General features: G+C 42.6%; 1 long non-coding RNA gene across 1 annotated transcript in view; it reads left to right on the top strand.

Moving 5' to 3' along the window:
* LOC129131759 (uncharacterized) overlaps nt 1-22,375 on the top strand; it is a 30,779-nt gene extending 8,404 nt beyond the window's left edge. Inside the window, exons 3-4 of the long non-coding RNA XR_013184871.1 lie at nt 9,454-9,633; nt 22,171-22,375. This is a non-coding gene — a long non-coding RNA (uncharacterized LOC129131759). The remainder of the gene's footprint in view (nt 1-9,453; nt 9,634-22,170) is intronic.
* Nucleotides 22,376-22,616: the final 241 nt, after the last annotated feature.

Below are 22,616 nucleotides of genomic sequence, written 5' to 3'. Positions count from 1 at the left end.
GGCAAGTCAGAGAACAAGAAGCACAAATTATCTGCTGACAGGGAGTCCTCAAAGCATTGGAGCAACCTCTTTTGGAGGAAGTGATACTTGGTTAGAAAAAGACATTAAATAGGCTGTCCACTCAGCAGGTATAAATTGCTGTGTTCTCTCAGTGACTGGGTAGCCCTATAAATGGGATTTCTCTAATTTTTCAGGGAAGAATGCATATGTCAAAAACAATACAGAATCATCTAACTAATGATCCAGCTGAAAAGAAATAAAGAGGTTTAATAGAGCCAAGTATAAAGAGCAGAATTTGGCTTTTGTAAGTGATGCTGCAAAGCTGGCCAAGAGCCAGGAGTGCAGATATGGAAGAGGCTGTACAGGGCCACAGCATTTCCCCAGTGCTTCCTACAGCTTTGGGGAGCAGGCTGCAAGGTGGCCACACAGGGATGGAGAGTCAGAACCTGCCAACCTCTGCAAGACCTGGCTGGTGTGGGACAATGCTCAGTGACTGTATTTCTTCCTGAATATTGAACAGATGGATGCTTTGATGTAAAGGAAAACATTTCAAATTTGAGAAATATAATTTGTCCTTGTGGAAGTGAAGTATCACATTCAGTGCCCTGCCCAGGGGGACCTCAGTGTTCTGATACCATCCTCAACTCAATCTTTTAGCACTTGCTTTACTAAAAAAATTTATTTCAGGGAGATAAAGGCATACAAAAGGGTGGAGGGAGTGCTACTCAAGAGCCCTGAATTGTAATCCCAGCTTCACTCAAGGCAAGTGAGCAGCTGCCTGCAGGTTTCTGTGCCCCTGCTTCCCCTTCCACCTCCCTGCTTGTACAGCAGGGGTTGCAGTGTGGCTCAGGCAGCACAAAGTGGCTCAGACCCTGCTAATGCCCAGGTTCTGCTCCTGCAGCCATCAAAACTTCTGCATCTGCAGAAGTAATGAAGCATCAGTGACAGAGTCAGGGCTGTGCTGGTCTGCAAAAGAAACCTGTTCAGCAGCCAAGTCCCAGAGCAGTCTCAGTGCCAGCTCAGCCAGGAGGGGTCTGTGATCTGCCCATAGTCAGTGATGATACCTGATTTAGAGCCCTGTGAGTGTTAAACAAGCCTGGGGCAGGAACTGCTCCTGAGCAAGCCTTGTTCTCTGAAGCCTGGCAGACAAGCATCCCTTGCTGAGCCATTTCTCACAGGCACTGGCTCAACCCTTCCCAGGCCAGGCCAGATCTCAGTATTCAGCCCAGGCTTTGCAGCTCAGCTCTGCAATCTACCTCTCTCCAGAGGGCTTGTTATTTTACAGTACTCACAATATACCAAGTCTTTGGCTTTCCAAAGTCCATTAGCAAGATTTGTCAGCAAATTATTGTGGAGCTAGAAAAGGAGAGGAATCATAAATCCCACCTGGGTGCACTTGGCCCACAATATTATGTATGCTTTGGATGGGGTTGTCAATCCCAAGTCAGAGGTCAGTCTCTTGTCAAGGTATGAGTTAAATCACAGGGGTTTAATTCCTCTCCCTCCCTTGCATTCCTGGTTATAGAAGGCTGCCTGGGCCATGGATATGAAACACACTTAGGGCTGCCCTATTTTGTACCAAACCCTGTCAGTGCCAGCAGCAGCTCTGTGAACTGTCACATGCTCTGATGGGGAAACAAGGCTCTGCCCTGTGCCCAGTACAGCTATCAGGACTCATGACCAAAAAATACAGCCCACCAATACAGCCCCAAGACTTCTATCTGGGTCATCACCCTCCAGTAATGACACAAGATATACTGTGAATGTCAATTAAACAGTGACATCTGCAAAGATGCTTCTGCTTTATCAGTAGATTGTCTGCACTAGAACATAACCACTGACTACTGGGCAGGGAAGTATTAATCCCAAATAAATCCTTTCTGACACAGGAACAAAACCAAACTGCTGAGGGAAGTGCTCAGCATCCCAGTTTATCCCCCACACTCGGTGGGATTCTCTACCAAGCAGACATGAAGTTCAAGCACTGCTCAGGAAGACAAGCAGCTTGGTTTCCATAAACAAAAAGCTGTGAGCACAAAGCAGCTCTGAAGTCACTGCACCTGGCACAGAGCAGCTCCTTTATTGCAGCCTCAGAAAGGTTACCCCAGTAAGGTAGCTCACCTTACCAAGTACAGACACCCAGTAGCAGGGGTCCTGGTGGGCAAACGTGGAGGGTAAGGAATGTACATTGCCCTCCCAGAGTTTTACCAAAAGCTACTGACAATTCTGCACTTAATACAGTTCTCTATTTACAAATGCCTATGTGTGAGATTAAAGTTAGGATTTTTGCACTGCCCACAGCCTGACAACACTTTTTCATTTCCTGTGTCCCTGTGATCCCACACTGCCAGCATTAGATCTCTTTTTTTTTAGATCTCTTCTTCCATTATAAATCTATTCTTATTGTCCCTACTTCAGTTCCAGTCCAAATAAGTGAAAAGACCATCACTGACCAATGTAAAAGATGCTCCTAGATAAAGAGGCAAGCAGCTTGTTATTCTGACATTTCTTCAAACAGGATGAGTATCTCACTTATCTTAAAATGCAAAGGACTCTTATTTCTGGCTCAGTGGAGCTGTAAAATGCAAGAGTTTACCAGTCACATATTCCAGAATAACCTCCTGTTCTGCAAAACTTTCAAATTAATCTTCAGTATGATTTTAGAGGATTATCTTCACAACAGACATATCTTTTGAAAACCAGCATTTCTATAGATATCAAATTTAAAGGGAGTATTTTATGGAATAGCTGCTGCAGTAATTGTGCTCTGGTCCAGATAGCAATCATTGCAAGGTGACTTGATTTGCACTATGGACAGCCTGTGCCCTGCCAGGCCAATTAAATTCCTTTATTCTCCAGCCCTGAACCAGTCATAAGACAGACAGAAAAACAATAACACCTTGAACAATTACTTACAGAGTGTGAGGATAATTGCCTATGGAAATCCCAGGGAGCCTCCAAAGGCTCTGAGTGGGACACATGGCTGCTGCCACCCAGCACCAACCTCTGGCAGTGCTGATCAGTGCCACACTACACTGGGGTCTGGGTCACCCTGGCAGGCAGCTGAGCACCACACAGCCATTCACTCACTGCCCCTCAGTGGAGTGGGAGAGAACAGGGGAAAAAAGGGAAAATTCTTTTGTTGAGATAAAGAAGTTAAATAGGACAAAAATGAAGGGGAAGAAATAACAACAACAACAACAACAACAACAACAACAACAACAACAACAACAACAACAACAACAACAACAACAACAACAACAACAATAATAATAATAATAATAATAATAATAATAATAATAATAATAATAATAATGTATTACTATTACATACAGAATGCAGTTTGCTCACCACTCACTGACTGCTGCCCAGCCAGTCCCTGAGCATCAGGTCACACCACCTGCAGCCAATTCCCCCAGGCATGATGCCATATGCTATGGAATATCCCTTGGATACATATGGTATATGGAATATCCCTTGCATCAGCTGGGGTCAGCTGTCCCAGTGTGTCCATTCACAAGTTTTTGTGCACCTCCAGACTCTTCACTGGCAGGGCAGTGTGAGAAGCTGAAAAGTCCTTGACAGAGTGTAAATACTTCTCAAGAGCAACTAAATCAGTGTGTTACCATCATTATTCTCAATCCTAAATCCTAATCTTGCAACACTGTCCCAGCTACTAACTGTATCCCAGCTGAAACCAGGACACCAGGACTATGTGCCTTGCAGTGATGCTGCAAAATGCCTTTAAACTGGACTAGAAATGTGTCTTCTCTGGTGCTGCAGCAACTCAGGTTCCATTTTCTACCAGAAAATCCAAACTTGTAAAAAGAAAGTGTGTGACCAGTCCAAATTTTCTACAGAATCACCCTTTAATTCAAAGACAGTATTTTTTAATTCAAAAATTTATCTTCCAAAGGAGAGGGCCTGAAAGTTCTGGACAAATATCTTCTCTCTCACCTTTTACCACAGCCATCAATGTAACATTGTTTATCGGTATTACTCCTTTTGTTTCTCTGTTGCTAGAGGGAAGCTGCTCAAATAAAGGCTGTATAAAATGTCTAGAACACTGCTAATGCCTACAGCAACATCCTTATGTCAATATTCCCATCTCATCAATGTCCTTGAGAGCATCCTCCCTTCACAGGGTGGAACTCAAAGGAGTTTGCTGTTTGGGGTATGAGTCACACCTTATCAAAAATAAGCACATTGGGTTGAATCAAGTTCTTTTGGTTACTGCAATATTTCTTAAGATGTTTGGAAGCAGCCAGGTTACTGCAATTGTCACAAGCCTGTTAGTGTCAGAGATGGAAATGGCTGGTCAAAAATACCTGTCCATGCAGTCCAGCAAGGAGCCTGTCTCCACATAAAAATTGATCCTCCTGTGAGGAATCAGGTCTGCATCAAATTTCATTCATATTTTACCAGACTATTTAATAAAGAAGAAAAGCAAACAAACATGAAAGAAGATACAGATTATTATATGAAGAAAGATTGCTGGAGGGATTATTAATATGCCTCTTTGTATATAAACATACAGAGGAATAATTAATCTTCTATTCACAGAATCACAGAACAGTAGATTGGTTTGGGTTGAAAGGGAACTTTGAATATTGTTCAGCCCAACTCCTCCACCACAGACAGGGACATTTTTCACCCAACCAGGTTTCTCCAAGCCCTATCCAACCTGGTCTTGAGCACTTCCCAGGCTGGAGTATCCACAGCTCCTCTGGACAACCTGCTCCAGTGTATCACTGCCCTCATCCAAAGAATTCTTCCTTATGTCCAACTTAAACCTACTGACTTCCAGTTTAAAACCATTGCCCCTTGTCCAGCCACTACAGGCCCTGGTAAAAGGTCTTTCTCTGTTTTTCTGTAAATGCTCTCTGTATAATGAGAGGCTGCAATAAGGTCTGCCTTGACCTTTCTCTTCTGCAGGCTGAATAACCTCAACTCTCTCAGCTTTTCCTCACAGGGGAGGTGCTCCAGCCGCCATCCCTGTCATGGCCTCCTCTGGACCCTCTCCAAGAGCCTTTCTTATGTTGAAGATTCAGAGCTGGGCACACTGGGGGCAGGAGCTCCAGGTGGGCTCTCACAAGAGCACAGCAGAGGAGGGGAATCACCTGCTGGCCATGTTTCCTTTGGTGCAGCCCAGGACATGCTTGGCTTTCTGGACATTGCCAGCTCATGTCTCATATTTCACCAACCAGGATCTCTAAGTCTTTCTCCTCAAGGCTGCTCTCAACCCACTCCTTCTGCAATTCTGATATTGGGGATTGCCCCAACCCATGCACAGGACCTTGCACTTGGCCTTGCTGAACTTCATGAAGCTCACCCAGACCCACTCCCCAAGCCTGCCCCTCTGCATGACATCCCTCCCCTCAGGTCACACAGCTGCAGCTCTGTCTTGGCTGCAAACTTTCTCAGGGTATTTGTGTGACTCAAAGAGGAAAGCAATATACCCCTGAAGTAATTTTCCATATCCACAATTTCAAAACCTTTTCGTGCCCAGCACAACTGCTTTGCTTTTCCTTGTGCTGCAGTCCCTAACAGAGCTGCTGAGCTGTAGTGAACAGAAATAAAGCTCCAAACTTGAAATAAAGGCCCCCACTATGTTCACCCTTGCTGGGAATGAGGGAGGGAGCCAGGGTTTGGTCCCACTGCACATTAGCAGGCAGGATCCTTCTAGCAGACCAGTGGAGACAGACAAGCTTTTCCAGAGAGCATTTAGCCACAAGGGTTTCTGTGGGGTTATGTGAATTGTTTTAAGGAGGAATACTTCCCTCAAAGACATCAAGCAACCTGCATAAAAAATTATACCTAAAATTAATCCCAATAATGCCACCCAGCCTCCTCTTGCCTTTCTTCTGTGACAAGCCCTTTTGTTAACTTTAAAGCTATTCCACAGTAATGCAGAAGAAATATCTATGTGATAATAAATAGAAATTCTTTCTTCTCTGATGGAGATATCCCTTTTCTGCAGGATCAGTCCTACAGAATATTAAATGACTTGGACTCCAAAATCACATATATACATCTCAGCAGAACAAATACATTTCAGCAGAAGAAATTGAAAAAATGATATAAATCTTACCAGAGCTAATGCTAGTTTAGTTTTAGGTAGATATTCTTAGATTGTTTCAACGAAGGAAGCAAACCATTAAAGCAAAACATGACTTTCTCTTTACACACAAAAAAACCCTTGTGTAGTTGTCCTAGAATTTAGGGTGAGGCACAAATTAAAATTTGTCACTGTGTTAAATTTATTTAATCACTACCATTTATTTGCTATTTATATAAACTATATAAAATTCTAAGGCAAATTCTCTAAGAACTTTGGCCAAGATTTGGTCTCAGTTCCACATCTCTGACTCCATAGAAATGCTAAAAAATCCATGAAAAATTCTGGGTTTGTTCTCCTACGGCCAAGGCAAAATTTTTTTCCTAGATCCACATTCAGCTCTACTGCAAAAGAAGGTAGAAACAAGAATATATGCTACAAGCAGGATATCCTATTTTAATAATCTTACTGTTAACAGAAATATAGAAACATATGAATGAACATGGTAGATGCATATATATATTTGCATATTCTCAAGGACACAAACACCCACATATTCCTCTGTTCTCTTTCAGCAAAAAGCCAGTAACCTTTCTTCATGAAAAAGAAGGACTTAAAAACTAGAGCTAATCCCCAGCTCATGAATTAGATCAATTTCACTAAAGTAAGATTATTTCCAGGGGCTGCACCTGAGTATTGAAAGATTTAGGTGTCATATTTTGCCTTTAGATGCATCCTATTGCAATGAAAAGCAATGAAAAGTTTATCTCAATGGATAAACTGATGCATACATGTATCTACCTATATATCCACCTATGAAACACAGCAATGCTGTTTCTGAGTACTTCTTCAGTGCAGAATCACAAAACTACAGGGGGAGATGCCAGCTGTGTTAAGCCAGCTGATGCAGACACAGACACCACTCTCACACATTCAAGCCCCACATCCCTGGACCAGGGTGCTCCAAGGGATTTCTGTTCTTTTGCACTGCTGGTCAATGCACACCAAGTGTCAACCAGAGTGATCCTGAGGACACTAAAATTCTAAAAAACTGTGGACAAGAAAGAAGAAACCTAAAGACGCGAGAAATTATGCTTGCCAGAGACATTCATCTCCTCCCATCTCTAGTTCAGTAGAATTCATGATCTTCCCTTGAAGACTTTCAAACCAAAGAAATAATAATAAAAAACTTGCTGACTGAAATGAAACCCCCATGCAAGCACCTTAATGTTGAAATTCTAGGTCTCTAGGTATTCCTAAATCTTATTTTTTCTAACTGCAGATGTCTGACATTTTCACTACCAAGAAAAGACATTACCTGGGCTTTTTTCCTTCCATCTCCTACACCTTCCTGTTGTCTGCTGTCAAGCTGACCTTCAGCAACTCATCCCACACATGCCAGACACTCCAGCCTTCATCCTTTGGCTGCCATAGGGATTCTGCCTGTGTTTATGATTAACCCACCCAGAGATCCGCCAGGGCAGGGTGAGGCTGTTTACACACTGAATTATACTCAGGATGGTTATTGTAGATAAGCTTTCCCAAAGCACTGAAGTGTAAAAGTGCTCTTAGCTGCTTACTGAAGCCTAGCAAAAGTCTGTGCTTTTGGCTCATAGGGCTCCTTTACAGACATTTTTTCCTCCTCCTACCATGCTGCTGCCGTTGGGTGGGATCAGCTCCCGGCTCAGCCAGGGCTCAGGCTCATAAAACAACTCCAGAGGCACAGCAGCCTGATGTTCTGGGGTGCAACAATGCCAAAATGGGGTGGTTTTGGGGGGTTATGAGGTATATATCCTTTCACAGGCCTTCATGTGGTCCAGGTATTTGCTGCACTAACACAACTTCTGCTCCTTCTCTGCATGCAGAGACCCTCTCTCCAGATTTACCAGCCCAGACTTTTCTCCCCAGTGTACAAATATTCCAACAAAACCAACAGAATCTTGGGAGTTTTAACTCTGGATATCAGAGACTGGTAGAGTGGATAGGTACAAGAAATATTTTGTTTAGTTAAGGTCTTCACAGGGTTCAGATTTATTGCCCCCTGTATGTCTCAGACATTAAAAAAACCAAAAAAATTTTAAAAATCTCAATTATGAAGACAGCCCAGCATTAGAACAACCTGCTCAGAGAGTCTGTGTGATCTCTGTCCTGGCAGATTTTCAAAGCCTGGCTCGACCAAGCCCTGAGCAACCTGGTCTGCACTCATGGATCACTCTCCTCTGAGCAGGAGGTTGAGCTGGAGCCCACCCAGAGGCCCTTGCTCAGTTCTCCTGGGATCCCATCCTGTGATCCTATGTTCTGGGGATGGTGTGTGCAGGCATATCAGGATTTACAGCATGGGTTGAGGACAAAATCTACACCCTGTAGAGATATTGGTCATACACCTTCTCTGAATTACAGTTTATGTAGCTGCTGTATGGGAATCATTCTGGTTTCCTATTTCCCTGGGGCATTTGCAGACATACTATAACATTTTAAAATTATTCATATGGCAAATGATGTTCTACAGTCTCACAGCACTGCAACCAATGCAATATTTCCATTAGTCCTTGAAGTGATACAAGTGTAGACTTTGGGACAAAGCACAGACATAGTTTAGGCAATGTATTGCTTAACCTAATTAAACAAACTGAACATCAACCTGCTGCCCAAATACACAGAGTGTTACCTAGCTCATCATTTCACATCTCATATAAAAACATATATATACACACTCCATATAAGAATAAAGAAACTGCTGTAATAAATAAAATTTGCAGAAAAAGAGATGACCAGTCTCACTGAGCAGTCCATTGCACATGTTGCTACTCATGTGCAATGCTACTCCATTGCAATTTTGCTACTCAGTGCAGTAGCTTGGCAATTCATGTCTAAATGTTGCCAAAGATTGCTATTAAGGAGTAGATGAGGAAGAGAAGAAAAGCCTGATCATCTGGCAAGAGGAATGTCTTACACCATGAAGGTTAATTCATGTCTCTCCAAACAGGACCTCTTCTCTATCTTAGTTAAAAACAGATTATGATAGAGGGAAGCACTAAATGTTTCAACCTTTGTTAGTATTTTCTTAATTGATTTTTTAGGGCTTATGGCTGTTTTAGCACTTGGCTACTCACAAAGATGCTCTGAGTGCTAAGGAAAACTCCCAGGGACACATTCATACCCCCTGGTGTGGACATTTATCATTGATGGGTTTTCATATGGCAATCCGAGTCAATTTAACAGCTCTTTGCTGCTGGGATGGATGAGGGCAGTATTCCCATTTACCAGTCCCCTTTTTGCTCTCAACCATCTTTCTGATGCATATGTTACACCAACTATAGCAACACTCCCCCCACCCTAGACAGTTTATCCACCAGAAAGGAGAAAGGAGTGGACAATTTGGAACTGTCTTCCAGGAGGAGCCAGAGAGTCTGGAGCCAGGAGGAAAGGAGGGAGAGCCATCGTGCAGTTGGGAACAGGAGAAAGGACAGCAGGGAAGACAGAGCTGTCAGGGTGGCTCAGAACCAGATGAAACCACAGCTCAAGCACTTTTCCTCCACTCACATGTTCCCTTGTATGGCCTGTGAAGGTGTCAGGTGAGCAGTTTCTTCATTTCTTTACCCAATTATTTGTTTATCCTGACAAAGTAGCTCCAGCAGCTTTCTGAGGAAGGCCCCAGGTACGTTTAGGTGGATGCTCATCAGGACAGTAACTGGAAACAGGTTGAAATAAGGATGCAAAGGAAGCAGAGCAGCTCAACAGGGGCAACCAGTGCCACCTGTGGTGCTTCAGGACATCCTGTTTGGTCTCCCTTCCCAGCTCCAGGAACAGGTAGATGTCATGGATCCTGTGTTACACTAACCAGCCCTTGAGAGTGGCTGCCCTCCATGGCATCTCTAATGCCTGTGCTTATACAGTTCCAGTTTGGTTGTGAATCAGCACTTCAGGAGGACTGAGTGTGACCCACTAGTTTTTGGTAGGCAATGAATACTGCAGGGCTCAGTTCTGAAAACTGAATGAAATAAATCAAAAGGTGGATTTCAAAATTTTTTTGAAAGTCGTTCCAAGCTAGTCTGGGTAATCTCAACCAGTCCAGCTCCCACATTCAAGAAAATTTGTCTTTCATGGTGCAGAGCTCCCTCAAGCTCTCTCACTTCATAATTATTTTGGGAATTTTTCTGGCTTGCAGTTAGTTCAGTGGACATTACAGCTGCCACTGATCATTACCTTCCAGAATTGATGTTGTTTCCTTCACATTTAGGATACTGACCTATCTTAAGGTGGGAGAATCATCTCTCATGTTGACAGGCACCCATCAGGTATCAGCTGTCCCCAGTTCAGCACTCCAGCAGGCTTTCTAGCAGAGCTGTGCCTCACTGCTCAGCATGAACTGGAGAGGGCCTTTTTGAGGTTAAATGACCTTAATTTCACTCTAGGTATTTTTATTTCTCTAATTTCCTGAAAGATGCCAGTCTCTTGGCTCTGTGAGAGATACTGATGGCTCTACTGCACAGGGGGCACAGGGGGAGTTACTCTGAATTAATATTTAAAGTGGACAAATTCTACTGCATTCATCTCTGTGTAGAGACCATGTTCAGAACTACCATGACAGTAATTTAATTTGGTTGCTTTATGTTTGGAAATTAAATAAATGAAAATGAAGTGAAGCACACTTCAGTGCCCTGGAGGGGGTCACACAGGAGCCCAGTGAGGTCTGTCTGATCTGCTTGGACACCATGCAGGCAGAGGAGGCTGAAGAACACAACTGTGACCTGAAAAGCAGTGGCTGTACTGAAGGTCTGTTGTCTGCAGGAAGAAAGAGAAAAATTGTGTCAAAACCAGGCTTTTAGTCTGCTGATATCTTAGGGATAATACACCCTCACAGAAATAACAGGGAATCTTGTATCACAGCCTTTGCAATGAGAAATAATGATTGACATAATAATGAGGCTCCTGCTGTCCTCAGACAGTGGGATTTGGGTTGGGGTTAATTGACACTTATAACTCAATAAGAACACATTAACTTTTTTTCCCCCAACATCTACCCAATGGTTAAACATGGAAAACTTTGCTGAGTTTCAGTAGTGGGGGAATGAAAGCTGAAAGGAAGTCTGTCTGGATCCATCTCCAGCAATGCACAGCTCCTTGGAGGGACCTCCCTGGCTGAGGGATTACATAAAGCTGGGCACCTTCCTGCTCCCCAGGCAGCTGTCCTCCAGAAACACTGTGACTCAGAAATGTTTACCCACCAATATCCCAAACCTCTGAGAAGGCAATTGGGTTGAGAGTTTAGCTGAGAGCAGCCACAAGGTGTGGCTGGTTCTCATGACATGGTTATCATGCTTAGTTTGAACAGTGCCATTATACCTGCCAGGGAGGGTTTGGCTAATGCAATGTAGTGCACTAAAATGCTGAGGAGAATAAGCCTGGGTAGAGCACAGGACAGAAATGGGAAAACAGGCAATGAGGAAAAGGGCTCCACCCAGGCAGATGCAAAGCAGGCAGAGTTTCTTCAGAAAGAAAGGGGAAAGAAAGACAGAAAAATTAAAAGGTTCATTGAAAATATTCACTCAGGGATTTAATTACAAGGAAATTTTATTCATGCAGTGGCCATGTCCGAGAGGTTTTTTTGTGGATGAAGCATCCATCACTTCTTCATTTTGTGACAAAAAGGATTATGCCACTCCAAGCACCTAGTTTTACACTCTGAGTCTAACATTCTGTGCAGTTTTCCCAAAAGAAGACTATAGAAATTGTCAGGGGACAGAGCAAAGTGACTGAGGTCCCCAAGGGCATGGGGTGCCTTCCAAGTTACAGCTTGGACGCTGATGCTTGAAAAAGACAAATGAGGGGGATACAGCCTTGGCCTCTAAAATCATTAGTGGAATGGCAAAGATGAGCAGGAAACACTTGCTCACAGTTTCTCACTGAAGGAGTATTTTGCATAAGACACACAGCTACAGTGTGGAACAGATGCAGCCATTCAGCTGCTGCTACTTAGCACATGACCATGTAACATTGAGATTCCAGAAGAAATTAAGGGCAAAGCAACTTCATTCAGAGCACAGAGCACAAGGTTCTCAAATAGTTGTTTTTTAAAGAACAGAGTTTTTTAAATTCACAATTAATAGATCATCTTTGGCTTCTCCAGCAGTTCATGCCTCTTGGAAAAATTTGCTGAGTTTTCATGAATAAATTCAGTCCTGAAAAGATGGTTATTGATGTAGAAGAATTGGAATAGACATCATGCACAGCTACTATAAAAACATTTTCCATGCTCTGAAATGGAAGAAGAGTTCTCATTTCAAACAACTACACCCTGCCATAAAAGTTTGATAGCCCCTTTTTCTCTGCTTTCAGAACAGGAACCCCCTGAGGCACACAGATAAAATTTTATGCTGCCTAACCAAAGCTGGTGTGAAGTCTGGAGCATTCCAGGGAGGCTGCAGCCCATCCCTGGCCAGCCACAGCCTGGGCGAAGCATCAGCCTGTGACATCCTCTCCTGAAACTGTTTGTGCTGGAAATCACTCAGGCATGAGATCTCCTGGAGATCCAAGCCTTCCCTGCTTTTCTCTGAATTAGTTAGTAGAGACAGCAGTAAGAGGAGTATCTGCTGGGAAATGGAGGCAGGGCACACTTCTGAGAAACCCTGACGAGGGGGCCAAACCTCCCCAGAGATGGATTTTCTTTGTAGCAGCTGAATTGGGAGGAGGCTCTCTTTCATTTTACTTCATTTATCAACTTACCCCATTTTAAAACAATCCATTTCCCTCTTCCCCACTAACCTAATAAAAAAGCTGCAAAGCTAAGACAGTCAGGCACAAGCCAACTCTAACATAAAAGGAGGAACTTGAACCTGCTGTCAGATTCCTTACTTTTCTTCTGCTGCTTCCTCTCCTCTTTCCTCTGAAAAGGGAGTTGTGCTGGAGGTCACAGTTTTCTAGGTCATAATCCACCTGATGTGGATGACAGAGATGAGATTCATCTCTCCTAACTCCAGGTGTCTGCAGACCAAATGCTGATGTGTGAAACAGTCACCTAGAACCTCTTGGTCAGTGGAAGTAAAGAAACATTTTGAGACTTAGCTGACCTAACACATTCTAGGGAGCTCATGCAGGTGTGGACATGGATACATCCCTGGATAGCAAGGGAGCCCCCTGAGTTCTCCTGTCAGGTTCAGATTTAACATTTGCAGCCTTGGCCCAGCATGGAGGGTGGAATAAAAGACCCAAAAGTCCTTCCCAGTCATGTGGTACTAAGATTACTCAAAGGCATAGAAGACATAGCTAATAATTAACATGAAAGGTGTAGCTCCTGTTCAATACCCTCCTCAAGCTCAAACCATCAGGCCACCCTTGTCTGACTACCAAGGAGGTCCCCACACCACATTAGCTGGCACTTCCCATCACACAAATGCACACCAGACTGACCTGTCCTGCAGTGTGACCACTGACACCTTATCCTGCTGCACAGGCAAAGTTTCAGCCATGTCCTTCACTTAGTCTTACATAGCAAAATCAAAAGCAGCTTAACAAGGCTGGTACCTGGATTCCCCAATGCTTTAAATGAGCACTTCCTACTGAAGGTAACATACAAAGAGAAATCTCTGCTTCATTTGCATCCATTTCTCACTTTTACATATAGTATGAAAAGACTGGAATTTCTTTTGCCCATGTGAATCTAATAAAATTCTCCTTTTTTATACACTTACAGCTTCCCCTGCAGCCAAGTTATAGATGTTTTGGGTTCCCTCTGTGAAACAATTCTGTATAAACCATTCAAACTCTTGTGTGTTCATAACTGTAATTAAAAACATGGTAAAGTTGGTTTGCTTCCTTCCTCAGATATATTGCACTAGAAAAAGGAAAGAAAAAATTTTTAATATGTGCACTTCTCAGTATTTCATACAGATATGCTCTGTTGGTTTATTTAATCCACAACAAGCTTATTCATTTAAATTGAATCTGAAATCCTGTGGGTGACATTTTCATGCCCATATGTCAGCAGAAGTCTGTTTGGGGTTTGTTTTTTTCACTTCAACAGAAACAACTTTATCCAGAATTTTTTCAGCAGTGTCCATAATTCAAATCCCACCTCGAGGCAAGCTTCCAAGCCTCAGTGGCTTGGTCATAGGCATGAGGATGTGTTCTGTGCTTTAAAACCTCACACAGCACTACCCACAGTAATCTTCCATTTCCCTTTCCAAAATTTATCATGTTACTCTCCTGCTGATCCTGAACCTAATTTTCTACAAGTTACTTTAAAGCTAACGTTGTCCAGTGTAATTATCTGTATACTTTCTCCCCTTCTCAAGACAAGTAATTACTGCATCTTTAACATCACATGCTTCTTTATTTGTTTAGCTTAATTCTGTGGCACAGGCTTGATAAGGCAAAGACAGCCATACCTTTAAAATGCTTTTCACTTGGGTGTGATTCAGACCAAGCCTCTGATTATATACCATGATTTCTTTTTTTATTTCCCAATTTATGCATTAAACAGATTTAATTTCTTCTACAGGCATTTGTGAGACATTCACTTCTCCTTGTCAAGTTAGATTAACATTAATTCTGATTTTACCAGCTTTGTATTTTTTTGCTCTTTGTGTATAGCTATGGAGAATAGTTATTGCTGATGCCTTGCACAGCTTCCCCATTACTCTTCCAGCCTCAGCTTTGTGAGCATTGCTTAGAGAATGCATTTTTATCAATTTATGGACACCTGCCCACATATTTCCATAATAGGCATGGGGTTTCTAAGCACATACACTGCTAATGGATTTGGAATTGCTCCGTGTATTTTATCTGCATTGCTTTGCCTTCAAAATACTAGTGGTATAATTTGTAAAGCAGTTCTCATATTATGTCCTTATTTAATTTTCTTCTGTGATGTCTCAAGCCAGGATGAGACCAGAATGGTGATGTCTTCATGTGGCTGTAATTCAAAGCTGCCTGCAGGTCCTAAACAAGAGTTCACAGCAGCAGTAGGGATCAGTTCTCTCCTCCTGAATCCTTGCAGACCAGCTCCAGAACCCAAAATACAGCAGAGGGCCAGCTGCAGAGAGGGACTGTCTGAAGAGCAGCCTCAAGTACAAACACTACAGTCCCTAATATGCCCAGTCACCCAAACACTGTCATTTACAACCCCAAAAATATTTCACAATACTGTTGAGAAAGACTTTTCATGTGTGGCCACACTTACCACTGTGTGCCACTGTCCCCCTCATTTGATTTTATAAGAAGGCAAAGACCCCACCATGAAGAGCTCTGCCCAGGTACTGACTGTCCTGGGCCAGGAAACACCAACTTTGCCTCTTGAGCATCTCTCCAAACAAGCTTTCCAAATGATTGTATTGTCTTAGGGGCATGGCAAACACCTTCACAAATAGCCACACTGGCACTTCTGAATATCTGATAATCTGGCCCTGGTTTAGGTATCCCAGGTGGTGTTCAGCCCTCATTTGGTCTTGCAAACCACTTGGTCAATACTAGCATAATTCAGTTAAAGAGAATTATGAACAAATGTCACAGTTTATGATATCAAAGTTGGAAGCATTTTTTTACCTAGTGGGTAGGGTGCAAGGTCATTACACGGACAGGATCAATACTACCATTTTTCACAAGTATTTCCATAACTGGGTTTATCTTAACTTTGTAATTATTTTCTCATTGTAGTCTCCTTTTACATTTTCTATTGGGTTTGGGTTTGGATTTGGGGTCTTTTTTACATAGCCTGAGCTGTTGGAATAATATCACCCAAGAACCTCAGCCTTTTCTTAAATATTCCTCCCCACCTCTAGTACAATTTGGCTGCAAAGCAAAACCCATCCACAGGTCTAAATCACCAAAATCACCTACAGGCAATAGTAGGTGGTTCAAAATCAAATAAATCAAGTAATAACTCCAAATCTTATCCATTGGGGGACTCCATTCCAGGTGATCTGCAGTTCTCATGTCATGCAAATCAGTCCTAAGACTGATCAGAGACTATGACACAATTATCATAAAATTTTCAGGCATAGTAGGTATAAAAGGTAGGCCAGGTAGAAATATAAATTTGGGCTATAACATGGAATTCTGCCAAGTTTGGTGTGTCAACACCCCTGTACACTGTGTGTTGTGACACAGGTGAGTCAATATTGAACAAGAAGCTAAATTTGAGGAAGTATCTTGTTATTTCAGTGCCATTGCTATGAGAATTTTCCTTGTGCTTTTGTCAAATGTATATTTACACAGCCAGGATTTCAGGTGCAAGTTCAGAATTGAATATGCAAAACCAGGATGGGGGTTTCTCTGACTCTGAGAATCCACTTTCTTTATCAGGGCACAGAGGAGATGGCAAGGCTGGCAAACATCACCCAGCAGAGTCATCCTTGTGGATCTCACCAGCCTTGCCCCTGGTGTGTAACTCCTGGCTCCATGTCTGCACTTCATACCCTTTTCCTTGGTCATACAAACCTCTTTCTCAGAAAGATGCTGCTGTTGGCCAAACACAAGCATTTTAAATCTCCCTGAAAGTCTCAGCAACTGCTAAGTGCTTGAGTGTCCGAGTTTTAGCAAGAGTGACAACTCCTTAAAGACCCCACTCAAAATTTGGGTGCCAGCATTGTAACACTAATTCAGACTTAAAGAGAGGAATAGTTCCTGCCCCAAAAAATCAAAAACCTGAGCAAACAGGGCCTGCTTCAGTAAGTGCACTGCCATATACAGTGCCCTAAGGCATGGCCTTCTCTTCATTGACTTTGCTTTTCATATCACTCAAGTATGAAACTGATTGACAAAATGACAACCTGGGAAAGAAATGACCTCAACAGAACAGGAGGTGGGTATGGTCACACAGATTGAGCTCTGAGCACCCAACTCCCCCTTTAGAGAACAACTGAGGCAGCCCAGAGCTCCGTAGTGAGGTGCTGAAGAGAGCAGAAGCATTAGCAATGCCAGAAGCACCAGTGTGCCCCCAGGCAGGAACCTCAGCAGGGCCCTGCTGAAGCCCTTGAGGTGCCAGCAAGGGCCAGAGAACCCAGGCTGTGATCCATGGACAGTGGGACCAAAGGGACAGAGACTGCCCCTCTGCTTGGCATCACCCAAAACCCACCCCAAGGGAGCCTGAGCCTCAGCAGGGATAATTGCAATAACCAGGCTCTGTTCATTCACACCCTGCATGGTTTTGTTCTCTCAGTTGGTGATGGTGATCTTTAATTGCCTGAACAGAGCTGGCTGAAATGTGGGCCCAGGTTCTCTTTGTGGCAGCATCTTCTCCCTTCTGAGAGTTCAAAGAATGGACAGGAGCATTTTGGTCTTAGGACCTTAATTGAGAGTTTTAAAGTCCCAGGGCTTTAATTAAGAGTTTTAAACCCAAGCCAAGGGTTAGAAGGAGCTTGACTATGGATACACATCCCTCACCAAACACCACATAGACAATCTCACTGCAGGATGAGGTGATCTCACAGTGCAAGTTTGGCATCTTCAATAAGATGCCAAACTTGCATTCACTGCCACATGCTATATTAAAAATACAGTAAAAATAAAAAGTAAAGGTAAAAGTAGATTATGCTTTTTATACAAACCACTTCTATGCTCATTTTATATCACTCTATGAGATGTTCAAGCCAACATTTCACTGAGCTCCATCTGACAGAGACAGGAAAATGGGACTGCTGCCTCAAATCACCCATGACCCAGCAAAGAAAAAATTATATGAGAGATGAGGTATCTCCCTAAGCTGCCTGTGATTTGACTCATTGTTTTTTGGGAGGGTTTGATTTGTAAATGGGAGGAAATATGTCTCCATTAAATTGTCTTCCCACACCAAACACATGCTGCAAAAATTATAGCCCTGGTTAAACAAGGAGGCACACAAAAAGCTGCATTGCTTCGTGACAGTTATTCTGCAGAAAATTCAATTTGGGATAATATTTGATATTCTGAAGTGCCATAAGTCATAGCAGAAATGCCCAGTTACTGAACACAGTAACACTGCCAGGATCAACACAAAAACAGCCCAACCTCCTCACAGCACCAGCTCTGGTGAGTAAGGCACAAAAGCCAAATACTTATCTTCCTCATTTGGAAAAACATTTGTTTGCCTGTAAAGGGATAGCTCTATTTTAAACAGGAAAAATCCACTGCACTGGGGACCTGAAGGCCAGATAAAATAAGCATCTAGGAATATAAATAAGAAAAAGCAGAGAGAGAGAGGAGATAAGCTCTCTTGTCATTCATCTCAATAAATGTGAATTAAATTTTTTTTTCAAGATATTTAATTCAGTTTTGTGGAGGGTACTGTGTAGGCTGATAAACCACACTTTTCAATACGAATTTAAATATCATTATAATTCAAAGATAACAGAAACTTCAGATGTAATAAAATTTAATTAGTACAAAACAAATCCAAGCAGCACTGTGAAACTGTGAAAATTGGAAATGCAACTCTGTCACCTGCAATATAAATTACACCAGATTTGAGCACATACAGACTTTGCTTTTTTGCAAAATCTCTGTAAAATACAGAGCTGTATTGTTCTCATACAGGGTTCTATATCCAGGGGTAGTTTATCAAACCACTTATACCCAGGAAATGGAAATATTTAAGAAATTTATAGCTGTACACAAAAGCCTGCTCCTTCTCTGTGTGGTTCTTTTTTAAATAACTAGCTGATCCTTCATAAAAAGAACTGTGCACCTAAAAATGCATAAAAATCCGCATTTTTTTAAAGATGGAGAAAATTTAACAAAATGAACTTCAGATGGAACTGGTTTGGGTGAAAATTACTGCAGATGGAATAGAGGAAAATTCAGGATCTGTGAGATTTCTCTGAAAAGAGCCACTTGCAGGAATTTCTGAGTGCAAAAATGAGCAACTGCATTTTGGAGTTTTAGACTTGCAGACCTTGGTATCTGTAGGAGTCTCTGCAAGAAAGTCTGCAGGGAAAACACTGGAGTTTATTTTAACTCCTCTGCTTTCTCCATAGCTAGCATGGTTTATGAAAGATTTAGCAAAGCTCATTTAACTGCCACTACATTTTCACCTAAAACAGAACAGAAGTGGAGGGAAGAAAGCTTGATTTTTTTTTTTTTTTTTTTTGCAAAGGATAACCAAAATCCTTTGTCACTTAATTTCTCTCTTTCCTGGTAAAGAACCCTTGGCAAGCAGAGCCCAAAGGCCTCCTGCTCTGTCCCTTTCCCCTCAAAAGCTGCAGCAGCAGAACTCCCATCCCATTTCTTAGAGATCCATTTCCACCACAGCTACAGAAACTCAGCTGCAGCATCAGGGACACACAGAGCTCTGACCACAAACTGCAAATCATGTCATATCTATATCTGTTCATTTTATATAGAGAGAGAGTCAGGAGCCAAATATTCACTTCTCAGAGGCTGGAAAAGCCAGTTACCAGTTATAGAATTGTTTGGGTTGGAAGGGAACTTAGAGGTCATCTAGTCTCAGCTCCCTGCCATTGATGGTGGCACCTTCCACTGGAGGAGGTGGCTCAAAGCCCCATCCAGCCTGGCCCTGAACACTTCCAGGGGTGGGCAGCCACAATCTTTTCCAGAGCTTCACAGTAAACACTAAACATGAGTCTTGGTCTCTCCTGACCTTGTTCTTCTGCATTTTATCAAGAATCTCCTGTCCTGCTGTGGCACAGGGAGAGGCTCTGTGAGCCAGGGCACCCATGGTAGAACCTGCAGCTGCTCCCTGCCCTCGGCTCAGCTGAGTCTGGGTGGGGTCTCGGGGCCAGCAGACAAACACCTTCTCCAAATGGACCAAAATATAAAATAAACAGATCCTGGATCTCTGCCATCCCTCAGGTGCTGGGCTGCCACAGGATCACCCCAGGGCCCAGGGAGGCACAATGGCAGCAGAGCACACGATGGCAGCCAGGGGCTGAGGGCAGAGACTTTGAGGGATGGTGTCAGTGTTTTCTATTTTAGTTTCAAGTCAGCTACCCTCAAAACCAGTTTGCCTGGAAGAATGATAAAACCATCTTTATTTTTCCTGATAGCAGCTCCCACATTGCTGGAGCTTTTCCACTGCACAGTTCAATTCCCCCTTTACCAGCACAATTTTGCAGATGTATTTAACTACAGGCTGTTCCCATAGAGCAAACTCCTGGCTTGGAAAACCTTGAGCCACTGCCTGCCCAGTTCTCTTTCCAGATTTACTTCAGCCTCTGTTACCTGCTCTCTTGTGGTTTTAAAAGCTCCAACAGATTTATAAGACAAATTCATGCTTGAATCTTGGCAGCAGATGCCTGAGTAACTCAGGACTACAAAAGTCCCTATAGATACAGGTCAGAGGAGCTGAAGCCAGACCTTGTATTTCTGTTATCTGTCTGGTTATACTGCAATGACTGCAGCAGCAAATGAAACGATATTTGTGGGGGGGTTTATCCTAATTCAAGAATACAGAGGGAATAAAATTCCTATTTTGGCTGTCAGTGGGATAAAACTACTTCAGCCAGCACTACAGACAGGCATGTGGATCTTGTAGTGTCCTTACCTGTGGCAGAGGTCTGGAACTGGATGATCTTTAAGGTCCCTTCCAACCCAAACCTCTCTGTGATCTGACAATTTCAAACCTTCCCATCACTTTGTCCTCTGACTTGCAATGACAAATCCTTAATGTCAACAACAGCAGTACAGGGCACATTCCCAAAAACATCCAATTTAACCAAATATTTGCCAGAAAGGCAGGACATTATGCATTTTGTGAGTGTGTTTAGAAATACTCTCTGCCAAAGAGCCATTCCAAGGCACACTAAGCCAGCTGTGTTGAAACTACCCAATGCAGGAATTTGTGTGGCATTTTCAGAACTAATCTGGTCCATTGAAAGCCAAGACAATTTGGACACTTCACCTCTTTTACTGTCACAGATCAGATTATGTGGGTTGCTCCTGGTGAACTATTGTGGTAACCATACTGGCTTTGGAGGAATTAGGAAATAACCAAGTTTACACTTAGCAATTGAACACTTAGCAATTAGGAAATAAACATGTTTTTCACTTCACTCCATTTTAATGGTATAGATCTCTGATCTTTTCCTCTGAACAAAAGGAACTTTTGGCCACCACAATGTCATCCATAATATGATGTGATGGTGAAGCTGATGACTCAGTCCTGAGAGGCTCGTGGGGACCACTGTAATTAGGACATCCCTTCACTTCTGTCCTATTTTTATCCAGCTCTTCACTTCTTCTTCTGAAGTACTATTGTTTCAGGCATCAGCCACACAGACACAGCACTGCTGCTCAGCAAGCCAAGAAAACTGAGGCATTAAACAGAGTTAAAACCTCCTTGCCCTCTACATCTGCCCAACAGATAAACCTATTGACTTAGTTAAGCCTCAGTGCAGCACTTTGCCACCCCAGGGTACACAAAGCAGCCTCCAGCTGTCTCCTCTTGTGCTGTTGACCAAAAGGAGAGCAGCAGTTTGGTTCTGATGCTGAAGTGGAGAATATTACCTTGGTCAATTTGGAATTGAATCAAACACCTGTTTTAGCATGGTTTTGCTGGTTTTGGGTTTTTTCCCCCAAAATTTAAACATAGGCAAAATATCTCACAATGGCATCCATCTAATCTGCAGATAGTTCAGCAAAAGAAGCCTGTTTCATTTGAATTTTTTCAACAGGGAAATTATTTGTCAAATAAAGTCATTTAAATAGAGAGTCTCAGCTCTAGTCTGCAGTTTTAACTGGCTTGTTTTCATCAGGAAATAAATGGGGTGACCCTTCAGCCTGAAGTTTTAAAAACTATGATGACTCTTTCAGGGATGATCATAAACCATAACATCCCTCTGTAAATACATACTTTGATATTAATGTAAGCTTTTTTTTTTTTCCTTTCTTAGATAAAAATTTTTCATCATTTTTCTGTTTACTTTTGGTTTATACCTGATGCAGGAAAAGATCAAATCCATTTCTCTAGAAAACACCACTTATCTCTATTCTTTGAAGCGAGTGATAAAAACAATTAGAGCTTGGTGCAGGCATGAATCTCTCTGCCATCCTATTCCTTGCACAGAACTGCAGACTGGTTTGCAAATTTTTTAATCAAGTGAGTGTGAAATCTCAAGATAAATTTGAACAGCAGAACACAGACAATTAATTTTTTGTCCTACTGTGTCTGTTCATCCCAGGTTAGAGCTGCCAAAAGCCAGGCCTGTGGAGGACACCGGGGAGAGGTTTGCAGCCCAGCAGAAAATATGTGGGGCATGGCTGCTGGATCTCTTCCTCAATATCTGGCCAAGAAGCTGCAAAAACTATTCCAGAATTCAGAGTTTGAGATGACAGGCTGCAGAAGTAGAATTCTACCTATTTCCGAATAAATAAAATCTGATCAAAGGAAGACCTTCAAGTGATTTTTGTTTCCCAGGGCTCACAGCACACACATTCAAAAATGAAACTTCTGATACTCCTAAGCACAAACTGTCTACTGAATTTTTCCTAAAATTTTTTTTTCAGCCATAAATCCCAAGGCAGGGAGTTTTGCAGGGAGGAATCACAGTTAAGACATAAACCAGATAATGCATGTATGTGTATGTGATGCTGTCCCATCCACTGCTCTTTCTCACCTGAGGATGCT

This window comes from Agelaius phoeniceus, chromosome 1 (assembly GCF_051311805.1).
Source record: "Agelaius phoeniceus isolate bAgePho1 chromosome 1, bAgePho1.hap1, whole genome shotgun sequence".
Classification (NCBI taxonomy): Eukaryota; Metazoa; Chordata; class Aves; order Passeriformes; family Icteridae; genus Agelaius; species Agelaius phoeniceus.
This window is presented reverse-complemented; position numbering and strand designations above follow the sequence as displayed.